General features: G+C 40.7%; 2 long non-coding RNA genes across 6 annotated transcripts; both read left to right on the forward strand.

Annotated features, from left to right (window-relative positions):
• Window positions 1-367: 367 nt before the first annotated feature.
• On the forward strand, window positions 368-6,008 carry LOC134425462 (uncharacterized). Of its 2 annotated transcripts, XR_010029693.1 has the most exons (6): window positions 384-1,006; window positions 1,624-1,687; window positions 2,378-2,453; window positions 2,575-2,884; window positions 3,225-3,342; window positions 4,503-5,993. It is a non-coding gene; the product is annotated as an uncharacterized LOC134425462 (long non-coding RNA). The 2 variants fall into 2 exon arrangements; XR_010029692.1 differs by having other exon boundaries at window positions 368-1,006; window positions 2,575-3,342; window positions 4,503-6,008.
• Window positions 6,009-11,550: 5,542 nt separating this feature from the next.
• On the forward strand, window positions 11,551-18,405 carry LOC134425460 (uncharacterized). 4 transcript variants are annotated; one of them, XR_010029685.1, is made up of 7 exons: window positions 11,551-11,668; window positions 14,181-14,245; window positions 14,853-14,916; window positions 15,209-15,287; window positions 15,607-15,682; window positions 15,803-16,570; window positions 17,716-18,405. It is a non-coding gene; the product is annotated as an uncharacterized LOC134425460 (long non-coding RNA). The 4 variants fall into 4 exon arrangements; XR_010029686.1 differs by having other exon boundaries at window positions 11,665-11,683; XR_010029684.1 differs by lacking the exon at window positions 11,551-11,668 and having other exon boundaries at window positions 13,451-14,245; window positions 15,803-16,062; window positions 16,453-16,570; window positions 17,716-18,402.
• The last annotated feature ends 592 nt before the right edge of the window (window positions 18,406-18,997 follow it).

Below are 18,997 nucleotides of genomic sequence, written 5' to 3' on the forward strand. Positions count from 1 at the left end.
ATAAAGGTAGAAATATAAGTATAGAAATATATCATAAACACATTAAAGATTTATATAAAAATTAGAAATATAAGGAAAAATAAGTTGTAGCAGTAGATATGGTAAATAATAAAAAAAAAATTCCCGTATATTTTTGAATAAGGTGCATATTAAATATAGTTATTAATATAATGCATCAATATAAACTATAAATATATGTAAAATATAACTATCTATAAGAAGGAATAAAAGCTCTGTGTCACGTGCAGCAGTAGAAAATTTCAGGCTCCCAGGGAATAAATAGTTTTCTTTAAATCATTTTCGTTTTGCAGATTTTTTTTTTTACTCTCGGGTAGCCTGAAAGTTTCTACTGCTGCTTTTTTATTCTAAAGGTGGAAAGGTAAACCAAGATTAGAAATACAAGAAAGGGGAAAGGAAAGGGAAGGGAAAGGGAAAAGGAAAAGGAAAAGGGAAGGGAAGTGGTGAAAAACAGAGTGAAAAAAGTAAAAAGAGTTGGAGGGAAAAAGAGAGGGCATTGGGGAGGAGCGGTGCTGCCTCAGGTCCTTCCCCGCCGTGGGGCGAAGGAGCCGTTTGATGCCCGGGAGGGAGTGCAGGTCCCGGTGGCTCCCGGGGGACGGAGCGGTGGCTGTCAGCCCGAGACTCCAACTCCCGGCAGGCCGTGCTGCCGGCGCGGCGTGTGACGCAACGGCTATCGCGGCACATGAGTGGCTGTCAGCCCGAGACTCCAACTCCCGGCAGGCCCTGCTGCTGGCGCGGCGTGTGACGCAACGGGCGACGCGGCCCGGCATTTTTCTCTAAATCGGCAGTAAATACAGCTGAGTAAAATTAGCTTGGTTTTCTTCCTTCTTTTGTAACGGAACTGTTTTTATTAAAAATCCTATTTGAATATGTGGAAAAAGTGGGGATGTCCTGTAATATATCGTCGCTTTTCTTGTTTACAGGGTGCTCAGAAAGCATGCGTCCCTTAGAGTCCCACGGAAAGGTTCTCAGTGCGCTCTCTATCAAGGTATGTATTTACAAATAAGTGATCCCTTTAGATATTTGCCTGTGTACCTTTTCCTGTAATTCAGAGCTTGCGTTCTGTGGGTTTTATGATAAACCTGTAAAACATGTAAAAATGGTTTTGCAAGTCTTAAACCTTGAAGGTAGCAATAAGTGGATTTAGAGCCTGTTCTTGACCAGACAAAGGGAAAAAGTGTGACTTTGATGCTGAACTTGTCATTTTTCATTTGACTTGTCTTGAATGATTTAGGAATAGAGAGAACTAGAAAAAGAGAGAAATAGAATTGATTATTGAGCACTCCTCAACTGCTCACCATGGTTCAGTGTAGAGCCAAAGGAAGGGTGATGGAACAGAGCTCTGTGCTTTGCAAGGAAATAAATTTAAACCTGACCTCCTCACAGAGTCTCACTAACTTCTTTTGTTTTAAAATACAAAATACGATTAGGAAGTGTTGGAAGTTAGTGTTTTTGGAAAGAAACGGCAGTTCCACAGAACATTCCATTTCACAGAGGCTCTGGGAACGATTCATGTTGTAAGTGCTGTCACTGCAATCAGTTGGTGGTTCAGCCTTGAAACGTGCACTTGGCCTTCTATAAAGCACTGTTTTGTTTGCCTTTCAGTGCTATGAGTCTTGATAAATTGGAGAAGAGCCCAAGAGAAATTTTTCATCCCTTGATATAAAAGGTAGGAAGTGACTTTTTTTGGTTTGGTTCTTTTTCTTTATTATTTTCTGGAAATAAAAGTAATTAAGTATAGGTACTACTGGTTTGTTTCTTCCAGTAGCAGGTGATAACAATAGCAGTAGTACTAGTAAAAATAACAATAGAAATAATAATAACAGTAATGTAATACTACGTAAACTGTCTTTATCCATTGAACTGGCCATTTCAAATCAAAACTTCTAAACACAAATCAAACCATCATCCTTGTAGAATCTTTCACAGCAGCGGGCTAAAGATCCTGGTTTTGTTGACAGGATTTATTGGTTCTGGAAGAACAAGAGGGAAGTACAAGCCTAACTACTTCTAGCTCACAGACCCGTCCAGTGAACCCAGCTTTGTGTTTTGGTGGGCTTGTGATGACTTTGAAATCAATTGCTCATTCCAGTAAAAAAAATTCACGTTTTTTTGAACGTGACAGCAGAAATAACTTTAGGCACCAACTGAATAATAATAGATCACCAGTTTAAGTTAAAAATTCATGCTATACTATCAAAATTTAAAGGTAAATTATTATGTATTAGGTGATGGTATAAAGTGTATGTTCTAATGTGTAATGCAAAGATACATACGTACCTGAAAGTGCTTAGAGGAAACAAATTTTTATGTCTGCTGTTTGATTTTTTACCATACGATATTTGGCTTTATTTCCCAGGGATCGGTGAATTTTAACTTTGGAGTCCACTATGCTAAGGATGCTCAGCTTACAGGTGATGAAATGTTCAGTAATGGTGAGTTTTTCACCTTCTCTTTAATTGCTATGCTGATCTGAATAAGAAAAAAAAAACAAAAGCAAGAGGAAACAAAAAGGATGGTTTATTATTTTTTACGCTGTTATGTTTGTTTCCTCAGTATTTGCTGCAGCTCTGCTTACCCAAGCTTTGGGTTCCTTCTGTCCCACTGGGAGTTGCCCAGTTTGGTTGCATCTGGTGAAATTCACCCTGAGACCTTACAGAACTAGCTCCAACTACGTGAGAGCCATTTGCAGTTCTCTCCAGACACCTGGAGAATGGGTGACGTTTCTGAGGATCCGGCGAGCGTGCTTCTATCAAAACTCAGTCTGTGAAATTTCTGGGGAAAACCCTTCTGTGTCCTGAAGGGTTCAAACTCTGGCGAGGATCCAGTTATCAGGTGCTCACCTGGATGGTTCCAGCTGCCAAAGGTAACACTTGTACTCTTGCCCTGTAGTTTACATCTATTGTATTTTTGTTATTTTGCAAGATTTTTTGTCTTTGCAAAATACTGTGCATTTCACTCTTTGGAACCTCTCAGATGGTTCTTTGGTGCAGCACCACCCCATGGGACACTTGGCTGCTGTCCTGAAGGGGTTGGTGGCTGGAATTGTGAATCCTGGAGAGTTTATGAGTCTTCTGTCCCCAGGGAGGTATCATGCTTTGTTTACTCTTGTTCTGTTGGTTAGGCGCTGCTTCTCGTTGCAAGTACGAATTTCAAACTGCCCTGTTCTTTTTTTAACTGTTTTCCTGGTTCTCTCCGCCCGGCAGGGAAAGACTCTCGTATCCTTGTCGTCGGGCTCGGTGCTGTCCAAGAAGATACGGGGACTAAAAAAATCATAAGAAGCAAAATATGACTGCAGGGAAAAGAAGCTGGAGAGAACAGAAGGTGATGTTGTTATCCTTACCCTGTATTAGAAACATCCGCTGTGCTTTGATGCTGGCAGCTGCCAGGGGCTTGTTAGCTCTTTGTAGGCAGGTGTAGGTGTTCACTTGTAGGTTTTATCTCTGGACAAGTCAATTCAAACTTTGCTAAGCTGATATTTGCAGATTACTCTCTAGCACAGTCCAGCATGACATTTTTGAATGTTGTAAAAATACCATGTTACTTGGAAATTGCTAATGAAGAGAAGCTTTAGGGGAAAATAAGATTTCAGGGTTGGAAGATGTGAGAAGAATTTTGTGGGGACGTTAGACTGAAGTAAAGCACACTTGAAGCTGGACTGGCACGCTGGCAGGTCCCCTATTAAACAGTAGTGCTGAGATTAGCCTGGGGGTTGCCCATTGTTTCTGTAGAAATCAATGTTTCCTGGTCTTCAGAGGTAAGCTGCTTTGAAAAGCTGGAAGGTGCAGCACGCTGACAATCCCCGTGCTTTGGAATAAAAGTAGATTTCAGAAGGGTCCTAAGCTTTTGTCTTTTCCTAGAAGTCGATGTAATCCTGTCGAGGAGTTTTTAATTCTCTGTTGCCATGTCATCCATCAGAGCCCTGTTGTACTAATCTTATACAAGTACAAAACAAAAAATCAGACCCTGTCCCAAGCACTTAGAGGCCAGAACACGATTTCCTCAGGCTGCCATTTGTGTGCCATCGGTACTCACCACGAATTGAGCCCTCTGGCTCTGACAGAGCCCCTGGATGCTGACGGAAGGGGGCTGGTCACAGACCCTGGAGGTGCCTGTCCCCCAGGGTGGGAGAGGACGAGGCAGTGTGGCCTGCAGGGAGGGTGTCGTCCCCAGAGAGTAGCCGGCGACTCCATGCCTGCCCGGGGCTGCGGGTGCACCCTCGGGGTGGACGCCTGCCCTCAGGTTTCCCTCTGGGCACCCGGGGAGGGAACCAGGTCCATCCGTGTGGCAGCTGCAGGGCCTGCAGGCTCTGGGCCCTGGAGCCGAGTGAGCCTGAGCTGCTGCATGCTTGCTGTGAGCTTTGGGGTGAGCGTGCATCACTGCAGGCCTGGGATGGATTGAAATGCGCTGAGGAAAGCGGAGGGAGGGAGAGAGGGAGGGAGGGAGGGAAATGCTCTGTTAACATGTGCCAATTCTTCTGTCAGACTCATCACGGCGGGACAGCGTGAGGACTGAAAGTGTAAGAAGATGTGGAGGGAAAGAGAGAATCTGACAGGAGCAGCGAACGCATGAGTGCACGAATTTTGCTTTTTGCTTGGATGTAAACTCAGGAGTTGAGAGGAATTTGGGAGTGAGAAGGGACATTTCAGAAGGAGAAGAAGAAAAAGAAGTTGTTGCTACAGTCCTGGCAAAAGCTTTTGTTCTAGCTAATAAAAGAAGTTAGTTTAAAAAACAAAAAGGAAAAAATGTAGTGTTTTTTTTTTCCTTCACTATGATATTCATTGGTGGTATATGGTGTGTTGTTTTATTTCTTGGTATTATTAACTCTGTGTAAATTGTTTTTTGAGTGAAGCTGACTTTCTGGATGGGTTGGTTTGTATTTGAGGCAGGATTAATTTCAGTAGGGTTCTTTCATAGATTTCTGATGGGTATTACTGGGATTTTGGTTTTGTTTACTGTATGTATGAACCTAGAGCTTTGGTAGGGCCAGCTGGGCTGCTGGAGTTTTGGGTGTGAATTTATTAGATGGCTTTTGTTAGATGCAGTTTTTAATTTTTGAAATGTTTTTCAATGTAGTGGTTTTAAGGTGGTTTTTAAGAATTCATTGTATTGCTTTATCTTGTTTGTAGTTGGTGTATGATAAGGGATGTGGTGTGAGTTCTTGAACATTATGGTTTTGGTGTTCCTAAGTTCTGATTTCTTTGTGGTTCAATATTTTTTTTTATTTTTATTTTTTGGGACAGGGGCATTTATATGGTGGGTTTTTATAGGCAATATGTTTTTTAATTTAGGTAGTGATATTTTTTAATATTTTAATAGTTTAGGTTTTTTATTTTCATGGTTTTAATTATTTTTTTTAATTTTTTGAAATAACTTTTATAGATTACATGTTATTATTTGTGCATTAACATAAAGGTAGAGCTTTGGGGACTTTTTTTAGTAATGTTTAGGGTCAGTTGTGCAGTTTTGAGTCTAGTGCGTTGGTTTGATTTAATTTTTAATGGGTGTTTGTTTTTATTAGCAGTTGTGTCATTTTCAAGGTGTGTTTGAGTTTTTTGGGGTTTTTGAGATACTGGTTTAGGAGGAAGTTTATGATGAGAATGTGCGGAGGTTTTGGGCTACTTTATAGTGAGATTTAAAATTTATTTACAGTTAGGTTTATTTGAGTTTTTATTAGGGTTCAGTGACGTTGTGGGATGTTTGTTCTGTTAGTAACAGAAATAGGTTTTGTTTTGCTGTGCTGCGATGGGATGGGCGTGTGCTGCGTGCCGGTGCTGACAAAGGTACAGTATTGTTGTGGCTCTGGTGCGTCGGGTTAATGAACTGACATGGTTTAATATAGAGATGAAAATAGAAATAAATATACATTTAAAAATAAATATAACATTAGAGTGGTAAACATAAATATAGATAACAGATACATACATAAAACTATAATATATGGTATATAATTGTAACATGTTATCATATAGATAAATGATAGTCTATTTTATATATATATACACAAAGATATATAAATATAGATTGTAAATATAAAAATATTTAAATAGAGTTAAAGTAAATTGGGGGGTTTTATTAGGGTATAGGCTGGGGTTTTTAAATGATAGCAATAAAATATAAATTCAGATATACAAATATATATAGAAATACAAATATCTATACATATTTAATTTAAACAAATATAAGTAAGAAAATATGTATAATACAGAAAATATATTTCTATGATTATATTAGAAGGTATTCCCTCTAATATAGATAAAATCTATGCATAAAATAAATAAAAATATCCATATAAATATCATTATAATTTTGAAAAATAAATTTACTTCGTAAATTTTAAATCTGGTTCAAATAAAGGGGTGTCCTTGGTTTTTATTTGGTTAGAGGCAGGAGTTTTATTTTAAATAATATAAGCAATATAGAAATGTGGATCTTAAGATAGAAATATATAATAAATATATAAAGAGAAATTGCTAAACTATGAATATAAATTTAAATATAAATATATGTAAGTAATATGAGGAGTTGTGGCATGGAATATAAATAACATTAAATGGCAATATAAATTATAAATGGGAATATAAATATAAAAATATGTAAATATCGTTTAAAAGAAATGGAATGTTTTGGCTTTTATTTAAGTAGAGGCAGGGTTTTTATTTTGAATATTATAAGTGTTCCAGAAGTAAAAATCTTGACGCAGAAATATTTAATCCATATAAAAATATGAATAAAAAAATATAAAAAATATAAATACCTACTCGCATCGGATGTAATATAGAATATAAATTTATTTATAAATTGACATTGGTAAAGATAAATATATAAGTAAGCAATATACATTAATATACATTATAAATACAAATATGAATATAACAATTGAACATTAGGATAAAATCTATTTAAATATTTTTTAAAAGAAAGGGTTCGGTTTTTTTTTATTGTTGTGTTAGAGGCAGGGTTTTTATTTTAAATAGTATGAATGTAGATATTGTTATATATTTCTAAATATTGAGATATACAATCAAGATATAAATATATATATAAACACAAAATATAAATAAATACAAATAATAGGAAGTGATGTAATGAAGAATACAAATAACAGTATACATAAGTATACATTTTAAATGTAAATGTGAATATGAACCTGAAAAATAGAATTTTATAAAATATTTAAGTACAGTTTGGAAGAAAGGGGTTCTTTTTGGCTTTAATGTGGATGGAGGCAAAGGTTTTATTTTAAATAATCCAAGTGTTACCGAAGTAAAAATCGTAACAGAAATGTATACTTACTATGTGAAAATATTTATAAAAATATACAAATAAATTTAAGTTTTAGGGATATATGCAATATGGAATAGAAATGTATTTATAAAAAGAAATGTATAAATGGACAGTGTACATCAATATACGTTGTAAATAGAAATGTGAATATTAATATGAAAAAATATTTTAAAAAATATTTAAATATTTTTTTTAATAATTTTTTTTGTGTTGTGTTTTGTTTTGTTTTGTCTTTTATCCTATTAGATTAGAGGCAGACGGTTTTTTTCCCTCTTCCCGGTTGTTTTGGGGCATTTATTTCAGAGCAGTTTTCGGCGGGGGTCGCCCCTGTTCTTTTTTGCCGCCTTCGCTGCCGCAGCCCCGAGGCGCGCTGCGCCCCCGGCTGGGGCGGGCGGCAGTGCTGCCGCCTTGTGGGCAGAGCGCGGTACTGCAGCCGTGCAGCTAGAGGCGGCCAGCTTGGGAGTGGCGCGTGGGCGATGTCGCGGAGTTTTGTTTGACCTTCTCAGCATGGCGGCGAAAAGGGCGGGGAAGTGGAGGACCGTGTGGGTGTTTAACTGCACTGCCTGCGCGGAATACCGACGTCATGGCGGCCCCGACGGATTTTTCTGTGGCGTTTCATGTGTACCCGAGACATGCTGTGGGCTCAGGGGCTCCGCGGGCGGGCGTATTTTGGCGGGTTTGTGAGAGGCATCTGGGTAAACGCCTCGCTGTGCCGGGGTCCTCTCACGTCCGCTTTCCCGCCCTGAGGGAGCCGAGCCGGGCCGAATAGTTCCGAAGAGCCGAAGAGTCGAGTGTGGCCGGAAAGAGCCGAGTTTCCCCGAAGAGCCGAGTGTGGCCGGAAAGAGCCGAGTTTCCCCGAAGAGCCGAGTGTGGCCGGAAAAAGCCGAGTTTCCCCGAAGAGCCGAGTGTGGCCGGAAAAAGCCGAGTTTCCCCGAAGAGCCGAGTGTGGCCGAAAACAGCCGTGTTTCACCGAAGAGCCGAGTGTGGCCGGAAACAGACGAGTTGAGCCGAAGAGCCCAGTGCGGCCGAAAACAGCCGAGTTTACACCAAGAGCCGATGATAGCCGACTGGAACCGATAGCCGAGTGTAGCCGACTTGAGCCGCATTTAGACAATGTGCCGAATACGACCGAGTTTAGCCGAAGAGCCGAACTGAAACGAGTTTAGACCAAGAGCCGAACCACGCCGAATTCAGCCGAGTTTCATTAAACAGAACCGAACGACGCCGCAGCGCTCTGCATGCAGTGCGCCTGTGCAGACGGCAGGGATCGCTGTGCCTGCAGAGCGCCGGTGCACAAGGCAGGGGGCGCTGTATAAAGTATAAAATATCAACTATCTATAAAAAGGAATAAAAGCTCTATGTCATGTGCAGCAGTAGAAAATTTCAGGCTCCCAGGGAATAAATCGTTTTCTTTAAATCATTTTCGTTTTGGAGGTTTTTTTACTCCCAGGTAGCCTGAAAGTTACTACTGCTGCTTTTTTATTCTAAAGCTAGAAAGGAAAACCAAGATTAGAAATGCAGGGAAAGAAAGAAAGAAAAAGAAAAAAAGAAAATAAGGAAAGGAAATGAAAGGAAAAAAGAAGGAAGGAAGGAAGGAAGGAAGGAAGGAAGGAAGGAAGGAAGGAAGGAAGGAAGGAAGGAAGGAAGGAAGGAAGGAAGGAAGGAAGGAAGGAAGGAAGGAAGGAAGGAAGGAAGGAAGGAAGGAAGGAAGATAGGAAGATAGGAAGATAAAAAAACCCAAAAACCAGGAGGGCAAGGAGAAACCTAGGGGGAAAAAAAATAGAAGAAGAAAAGAAAAGAAAAACCAACAAAAAAAAAAAAAAAACGAAGATGGGCAAGAAAAATCCCTGAAAACAGACCAGAGGAAAACCCCAAGATGGGCAAGAAAAAAAATCGCAACAAAAAACTAAGATGGCGAAGAAAAAATCCAGAAAAGGAAAAACCAGGAAAAAAAAAAAAAAACCTGAAAAAAACCCCCAAGGGGGGCAAGGAAAAACCAGAAAAAACACCAAGATGGGCAAGAAGAAACGAAGAAAAAACCCCAAGAAGTGCCAGAAAAAAAGAGAGGCAGTAAAGGCCACAAAAACTCAAGACAAAAGAAAAAAAAAACCAAGACATGCCAGAAAAAGGTACGAAAATGGTTCTGCCAGGTGCGATCAAGGTGAGCGGGTTCAGTTTCAGGTCCAGGAGATGAACAAGTGTCAGATTAGCTTGGGGCACTGCTGTGCAATGCAGCCGTGACAGGATTTATGTTTAAATATAGTTTAAATAAATTGGGGATTGTTTGGCTTTTATTGGGGTATGGGCTGGAGTTTTCATAAAAAATATAAAACTAGAAATGCAAATATATCATATATATGTCGATATCAAGAAATATTTAATACATATAAATATAAGTAAAAGAAATCTATTGTGTCAAAAGAATCTATATGTTATTATATAAAAAGGTATTCTCTCCAATATATATAATATCTATAAATATAACAAACGAAAATTACAAATATAGATGTGAATAGAATTATGACAAACAAAATTATTTTTAAACTTTTAAATGTGTTTTAAAGAAAGGGGTGTCTTTGCTTTTTATTTCGTTAGAGGCAGGGGTTTTATTTTAAATAATATAAGTACTATAGAAATGTAAATCGACATACAGAAATATATAATAAATATATAGAGATATAAAGATATAATACCAAACTATGAATAGAAATAGAAATCTATGCAAGTAACATGAAGAGATGCAATATATAATATAATTTTTATTATAGAGTAATATAAATTCTAAATATAAATGCGAATATAAATATGAAAAATATATGATGGGGGCTCGGAGCAGCCCAGGTGTGAGTGTGAGGATGATGGGGTCTCGGAGCAGCCCAGGTATGAGCTGTGAGGATGATGGGGGCTCGGAGCAGCCCAGGTGTGAGTGTGAGGATGATGAGGGGCCGGCTCCTGCCGGGGCGAGGCTGTTTTAGGGGGAGGCTTTGCCTCAGCTCCCTTTTGCATGGAGCTGCTGAGTGGAGGGGTTTATGGGGCGCTCCCGGCGCTGTCTCATGGAAGGACTGCGGGAGCTTCCCACAGGGTCGGGGGCACCACCTGGATCCGCGCTTGGGTACGTGGAGCATCGCTTAAAGGAGGCGCCGAGGGACGAATCTTTGTGCCGGGGAGCAGCAGCCGAACAGGTGAGCACGTGTGGGTTTGGAGCGGGGACTTTTCTCCTTCCCCTTTGCAATTTCATCTTGCCAGTCCCTCCCCGGTTCCCCAGGAACAAAAATGGAGCTTGCGAGGACAAAAGGGATTAAGGAGAAGGAAGCAGCTCCTCTTCTCTTATTGTCTGCATTTGACCTGAGGGGATCCCTCTTGACTTGTGGTTTTAAGGGTGTTGATTGCAGGAAAAGCTGCCTTTTCCAGGCTGTTCGGGGTATCCCGGGGGTGACAGGGAATCCCTGCGTTCTATTCTAAGGGGAATGGGAAAAGTATTCTTGTGGCATTATGGGTTTGATTTGAAGGCAGCCACCCCATTTGCACCACCCTCGGGTTTAAATGGCGGGGGCAGCCCTGGTGTCCCTCCTTTTCAAGGGTTTGAATGGAGGTCGAAATCGCCCTTTCCCATCAGTCGAAGGCTTTCATTTGGGGAGCGCCCCTACTTTTCTGCTCTCCTAGGGGGTGAAATTTTAGGGGAGAACACATTTCTTTGCCCTTGTTGAAGTGAGGTGCGCTCCGTCTGCGGTTTCGGGGCTGGCTTGCGGGAAGCCGCAGCTCCGGCAGCGTTTGCAGGGCTGCAATGGGGCTGTGCCGCTGCATTGGAGGGCGCTGCCCGTGCCCGCGGCCCGGCCCGGAACGTTCCCGCTCGGGAGCGCTGCTGGCACGGCCCGGACAGCTGCCGGGGCGCACGGGGGATTCGGCGCGGCCGGGCCGGCCGAGGGCGGCAGTGGCGGAGCCGCGCCGGTGCGAGCCGAGAGGAGCCGGGCCGGGCCGGCCAAGGGCGGCAGAGGCGGCGCGGGCGCTGCTGCGCCGGCCCGGGCGGTGCCGGCCGCTCCGTCCGCTCCGGGCGCGGGGCTCGGGCGCCGCCGGTAGCCCCGGGCCCGGTGCCGGCCCCGCCGGGCAGGGGCAGCGGGCGGGGCTCCCCGGGACGGCGCCGGCCCCGCGTGCCGGAGCAGCCGCCGCAGGAGCCGCTTTCCTGCCGGGAGCCGCGCTCCGTCCGGGGCCGGCAGCGAGCGCGGGGTTCGGCCGCTCCAAGTTCGGCGGTGCCGTGGCTCGGAGGCGCTTTGGAGGCGTTGATGGCATCGCTGGGTTCGGTTTGCAGCGGGTGTCCGCTAAGGGATACGGTGTTCTTCCTGAGTGGGCACGGTTCTCGGTGCCGGTAGGGATGATAATGGTTTGTTTTGGATTGAGTTTTGTAGTCGGATATATATTTTTTTGCCGGGGTATTATGTTTAGAAGGGCGCGCAATGTTTTTTACGGGTCGTAGCGCGAAGCAGCGGTTCGCATTTTAATTCTGTTGCGGTGGCTTTTATTAGCGTGAGTGTGTAGTGTTTGTTTTGGGGGGCTTGGGGAAGCGTCCTGTCCTTCATAGCAGCGGGTTTTTAATCTCGATAATTGCATGTGTGTTTATCGTCTTCCAGGGCTTTTATTTGTTTGGTTTGTTTGATTGTAGTGTATGTTTTATGGTTACGGGTAATTTGGGGGACATTGTTTATGGTTACGTTTGTCTTTAGTCTTTGTGTTTGTTTCTAGGTGGTATTTTTATTTTGATAGCTTGAGGCACTATGGGTTTATTCAGTTGGGAATAAGTTTTTTGTTGCAGATTTCAGTTTATTTGGTTTTTGGTATTATTCTTGTTGTTGCTTTCTTTATTTTCTTTTTTTGTTGTTGTTGTTGTTGTCTTTTAATGTATTTGCGTATTGTTTATCAGGGTTTTTTTTGGGTATTTATATGGTGGGTTTTTAAAGTATTTATTTATTTGGGTAGTTAATTTCTTAGTTTTTAGTGGTGGAGATGTTTTTCCATTTTGTTAATTAGTTCAGGTTTTAAAGTTATTTTTACAGAGGATTGTTTATTCCTTGAGTTAGTGTAGAGGTAGAATTTTGTTGTTTTTTATTTTTTTTTAGTAACGTCGTTCAGGGTGAGTGGCACTGTCTTGAGTTTAGTAGATTGGTTTGACTTTTTTTTAGTACTTTTTGTAATTTGCTGTGTGTGTTTCTATAGGATTTTCTTTTATTTTGGTTCCATTTTTCTGTCGTGATGAGAATTGTTATTGAAAAGAGTGTTCTTTGTTTTTTCGCTGACACTTGTTTGGCTGTTGGAGGTATCTTGATGTTTTTGGAAGATATTGGTGGGAATTTGATGCTGTTTGTTCTGTCATTTCATTTAGGAATTGGATTTTAAATATACAATTATGACTCTAACTGTATTGAAACAAAAGAAATAGATGTGTAGCAATGGGAATGAGCCAATTTTATTTTTATATATTCGGTCAATTTCTAAAATTTAACATGTAACATGAGTCATTATATGTTACAATAAGTTATTCTAATTTTAATAGAGTATTGTGTATGTTTATAGATATATGAATAGAGAATATAAATGTAAATACAACCCAAACAAAAATACAAATATATAAATGTATTGCAACTATATGCAGATATATAAAAAATTAATAATAAATTGTAAATATAAAATAACATAAATTGATACAATATATAATACAAGTGATACTGCATATATTTTATGAAAAATATTATAGGAAATGGATATAAAATAGATATAAATACGGATGTGATATATCTATCTATCTATCTCTATCTATCATTTGTTGTATATTATGATAAATACAAATATAAAAAAACATTTAGGTAGTTTAAAATAATGGATGGTTTTGTTTTTTCTTTGCCAAAGCAGGGGTTTTCGTGTAAAAATTACAAATACAAATAATATAAAGGTAGAAATATGAGTATAGAAATATATCATAAACACGTTAAAGATTTATATAAAAATTAGAAATATAAGCAAAAATAAGTTGTAGCAGTAGATATGGTAAATAATTTAAAAAATATTTCCCGTATATTTTTTGAATAAGGTGCATATTATATATAGTTATTAATATAATACATCAATATAAACGATAAATATATATAAAATGTCAACTATCTATAAGAAGGAATAAAAGCTCTGTGTCACGTGCAGCAGTAGAAAATTTCAGGCTCCCAGGGAATAAATAGTTTTCTTTAAATCATTTTCGTTTTGGATTTTTTTTTTTACTCCCGGGTAGCCTGAAAGTTTCTACTGCTGCTTTTTTATTCTAAAGGTGGAAAGGAAAACCAAGATCAGAAATACAAGAAAGGGGAAGGGGAAGGGAAGGAAGGGAAGCAGGAGAGGAAGAGGGAAGGGAAGTGGTGAAAAACAGGGTGAAAAAAGTAAAAAGAGTTGGAGGGAAAAAGAGAGGGCATCCGGGAAGAGCGGTGCTGCCTCAGGTCCTTCCCCGCCCTGGGGCGAAGGAGCCGTTTGATGCCCGGGAGGGAGTGCAGGTCCCGGTGGCTCCCGGGGGACGGAGCGGTGGCTGTCAGCCCGAGACTCCAACTCCCGGCAGGCCGTGCTGCCGGCGCGGCGTGTGACGCAACGGCTATCGCGGCACATGAGTGGCTGTCAGCCCGAGACTCCAACTCCCGGCAGGCCCTGCTGCTGGCGCGGCGTGTGACGCAACGGGCGACGCGGCCCGGCATTTTTCTCTAAATCGGCAGTAAATACAGCTGAGTAAAATTAGCTTGGTTTTCTTCCTTCTTTTGTAACTGAACTGTTTTTATTAAAAATCCTATTTGAATATGTAGAAAAAGTGGGGATGTCCTGTAATATATCGTAGCTTTTCTTGTTTACAGGGTACTGAGAAAATACGTCTCCCTTAGAGTACCGCGGAAAGGTTCTCAGTGCGCTCTCTATCAAGGTATGTATTTACAAATAAGTGATCCCTTTAGATATTTGCCTGTGTACCTTTTCCTGTAATTCAGAGCTTGCGTTCTGTGGGTTTTATGATAAACCTGTAAAACATGTAAAAATGGTTTTGCAAGTCTTAAACCTTGAAGGCAGCAATAAGTGGATTTAGAGCCTGTTCTTGACCAGACAAAGGGAAAAAGTGTGACTTTGATGCTGAACTTGTCATTTTTCATTTGACTTGTCTTGAATGATTTAGGAATAGAGAGAACTAGAAAAAGAGAGAAATAGAATTGGTTCTTGAGCACTCCTCAACTGCTCACCATGATCCAGTGTAGAGCCAAAGGGAAGGGTGATGGAACAGAGCTCTGAGCTTTGGAAGGAAATAAATTTAAACCTGACCTCCTCACAGAGTCTCACTAACTTCTTTTGTTTTAAAATACAAAATACGATTAGGAAGTGTTGGAAGTTAGTGTTTTGGGAAAGAAACAGAACATTCCATTTCACAGAGGCTCTGGGAACGATTCATGTTGTAAGTGCTGTCACTGCAATCAGTTAGTGGTTCAGCCTTGAAACGTGCACTTGGCCTTCTATAAAGCACTGTTTTGTTTGCCTTTCAGTGCTATGAGTCTTGATAAATTGGAGAAGAGCCCAAGAGAAATTTTTCATCCCTTGATATAAAAGGTAGGAAGTGACTTTTTTTGGTTTGGTTCTTTTTCTTTATTATTTTCTGGAAATAAAAGTAATTAAGTATAGGTACTACTGGTTTGTTTCTTCCAGTAGCAGGTGATAACAATAGCAGTAGTACTAGTAAAAATAATAATAGAAATAATAATAATAGTAATGTAATACTACGTAAACTGTCTTTATCCATTGAACTGGCCATTTCAAATCAAAACTTCTAAACACAAATCAAACCATCATCCTTGTAGAATCTTTCACAGCAGCGGGCTAAAGATCCTGGTTTTGTTGACAGGATTTATTGGTTCTGGAAGAACAAGAGGGAAGTACAAGCCTAACTACTTCTAGCTCACAGGCCCGTCCAGTGAACCCAGGTTTGTGTTTTGGTGGGCTTGTGATGACTTTGAAATCAATTGCTCATTCCAGTAAAAAAAATTCATGTTTTTTTGAACGTGACAGCAGAAATAACTTTAGGCACCAACTGAATAATAATAGATCACCAGTTTAAGTTAAAAATTCATGCTATACTATCAAAATTTAAAGGTAAATTATTATGTATTAGGTGATGGTATAAAGTGTATGTTCTAATGTGTAATGCAAAGATACATACGTACCTGAAAGTCCTTAGCGGAAACAAATTTTTATGTCTGCTGTTTGATTGTTTACCATACGATATTTGGTTTCATTTCCCAGGGACCGGTGAATTTTAACTTTGGAGTCCCCTATGCTAAGGATGCTCAGCTTACAGGTGATGAAATGTTCAGTAATGGTGAGTTTTTCACCTTCTCTTTAATTGCTATGCTGATCTGAATAAGAAAAAAAAACAAAAGCAAGAGGAAACAAAAAGGATGGTTTATTATTTTTTACGCTGTTATGTTTGTTTCCTCAGTATTTGCTGCAGCTCTGCTTACCCAAGCTTTGGGTTCCTTCTGTCCCACTGGGAGTTGCCCAGTTTGGTTGCATCTGGTGAAATTCACCCTGAGACCTTACAGAACTAGCTCCAACTACGTGAGAGCCATTTGCAGTTCTCTCCAGACACCTGGAGAATGGGTGACGTTTCTGAGGATCCGGCGAGCGTGCTTCTATCAAAACTCAGTCTGTGAAATTCCTGGGGAAAACCCTTCTGTGTCCTGAAGGGTTCAAACTCTGGTGAGGATCCAGTTATCAGGGGCTCACCTGGATGGTTCCAGCTCCCAAAGTTAACACTTGTACTCTTGCCCTGTAGTTTACATCTATTGTATTTTTGTTATTTTGCAACATTTTTTGTCTTTGCAAAATATTGTGCATTTCACTCTTTGGAACCTCTCAGATGGTTCTTTGGTGCAGCACCACCCCAGGGGACACTTGGCTGCTGTCCTGAAGGGTTTGGTCGCTAGAATTGTGAATCCTGGAGAGTTTGTGAGTCTTCTGTCCCCAGGGAGGTGTCGTGCTTTGTTTACTTTTGTTCTGTTGGTTAGGCGCTGCTTCTCGTTGCAAGTATGAATTTCAAACTGCCCTGTTCTTATTTTAACTGTTTTCCTGGTTCTCTCTGTCCGGCAGGGAAAGACTCTCGTATCCTTGTCGTCGGGCTCGGTGCTGTCCAAGAAGATACAGAGACTAAAAAAATCATAAGAAGCAAAATATGACTGCAGGGAAAAGAAGCTGGAGAGAACAGAAGGTGATGTTGTTATCCTTACCCTGTATTAGAAACATCCGCTGTGCTTTGATGCTGGCAGCTGCCAGGGGCTTGTTAGCTCTTTGTAGGCAGGTGTAGGTGTTCACTTGTAGGTTTTTTCTCTGGACAAGGCAATTCAAACTTTGCTAAGCTGATATTTGCAGATTGCTCTCTAGCACAGTCCAGCATGACATTTTTGAATGTTGTAAAAATACCATGTTACTTGGAAATTGCTAATGAAGAGAAGCTTTAGGGGAAAATAAGATTTCAGGGTTGGAAGATGTGAGAAGAATTTTGTGGGGACGTTAGACTGAAGTAAAGCACACTTGAAGCTGGACTGGCACGCTGGCAGGTCCCATATTAAACAGTAGTGCTGAGATTAGCCTGGGGGTTGCCCATTGTTTCTGTAGAAATCAATGTTTCCTGGTCTTGAGAGGGAAGCTGCTTTGAAAAGCTGGAAGGTGCAGCATGCTGACAATCCCCGTGCTTTGGATTAAAAGTAGATTTCAGAAGGGTCCTAAGCTTTTGTCTTTTCCTTGAAGTTGATGTAATCCTATCGAGGAGTTTTTAGTTCTGTGTTGCCATGTCATCCATCAGAGCCCTGTTGTACTAATCTTCATACAAGTACAAAACAAAAAATCAGACCCTGTCCCAAGCACTTAGAGGCCAGAACACGATTTCCTTGGGCTGCCATTTGTGTGCCATCGGTACTCACCACGAATTGAGCCCTCTGGCTCTGACAGAGCCCCTGGATGCTGACGGAAGGGGGCTGGTCACAGACCCTGGAGGTGCCTGTCCCCCAGGGTGGGAGAGGACGAGGCAGTGTGGCCTGCAGGGAGGGTCTGGTCCCCAGAGAGCAGCCGGCGACTGCCCGGGGCTGCGGGTGCACCCTCGGGGTGGACGCCTGCCCTCAGGTTTCCCTCTGGGCACCCGGGGAGGGAACCAGGTCCATCCGTGTGGCAGCTGCAGGGCCTGCAGGCTCTGGGCCCTGGAGCCGAGTGAGCCTGAGCTGCTGCATGCTTGCTGTGAGCTTTGGGGTGAGCGTGCATCACTGCAGGCCTGGGATGGATTGAAATGCGCTGAGGAAAGCAGAGGGAGGGAGGGAGGGAGGGAAATGCTCTGTTAACATGTGCCAATTCTTCTGTCAGACTCATCACGGCGGGACAGCGTGAGGACTGAAAGTGTAAGAAGATGTGGAGGGAAACAGAGAATCTGACAGGAGCAGCGAACGCACGAGTGCAGGAATTTTGCTTTTTGCTTGGATGTAAACTCAGGAGTTGAGAGGAATTTGGGAGTGAGAAGGGACATTTCAGAAGGAGAAGAAGAAAAAGAGGTTGTTGTTGTTGTTACAGTCCTGGCAAAATCTTTTGTTCTAGCTAATAAAAGAAGTTAGTTTAAAAAACAAAAAGGAAAAAATGTAGTGTTTTTTTTTTCCTTCACTATGATATTCATTGGTGGTATATGGTGTGTTGTTTTATTTCTTGGTATTATTAACTCTGTGTAAATTGTTTTTTGAGTGAAGCTGACTTTCTGGATGGGTTGGTTTGTATTTGAGGCAGGATTAATTTCAGTAGGGTTCTTTCATAGATTTCTGATGGGTATTACTGGGATTTTGGTTTTGTTTACTGTATGTATAAACCTAGAGCTTTGGTAGGGCCAGCTGGGCTGCTGGAGTTTTGGGTGTGAATTTATTAGATGGCTTTTGTTAGATGCAGTTTTTAATTTTTGAAATGTTTTTCAATGTAGTGGTTTTAAGGTGGTTTTTAAGAATTCATTGTATTGCTTTATCTTGTTTGTAGTTGGTGTATGATAAGGGATGTGGTGTGACTTTTTGAACATTATGGTTTTGGTGTTCCTAAGTTCTGATTTCTTTGTGGTTCAATATTTTTTTTTATTTTTATTTTTTGGGACAGGGGCATTTATATGGTGGGTTTTTATAGGCAATATGTTTTTTAATTTAGGTAGTGATATTTTTTAATATTTTAATAGTTTAGGTTTTTTATTTTCATGGTTTTAATTATTTTTTTTAATTTTTTGAAATAACTTTTATAGATTACATGTTATTATTTGTGCATTAACATAAAGGTAGAGCTTTGGGGACTTTTTTTAGTAATGTTTAGGGTCAGTTGTGCAGTTTTGAGTCTAGTGCGTTGGTTTGATTTAATTTTTAATGGGTGTTTGTTTTTATTAGCAGTTGTGTCATTTTCAAGGTGTGTTTGAGTTTTTTTGGGTTTTTGAGATACTGGTTTAGGAGGAAGTTTATGATGAGCATGTGCGGAGGTTTTGGGCTACTTTATAGTGGGATCTAAAATTTATTTACAGTTAGGTTTATTTGAGTTTTTATTAGGGTTCAGTGACGTTGTGGGATATTTGTTCCGTTAGTAACAGAAATAGGTTTTGTTTTGCTGTGCTGCGATGGGATGGGCGTGT

This window comes from Melospiza melodia, chromosome 15, assembly GCF_035770615.1.
Source record: "Melospiza melodia melodia isolate bMelMel2 chromosome 15, bMelMel2.pri, whole genome shotgun sequence".
NCBI lineage: Eukaryota > Metazoa > Chordata > Aves > Passeriformes > Passerellidae > Melospiza > Melospiza melodia.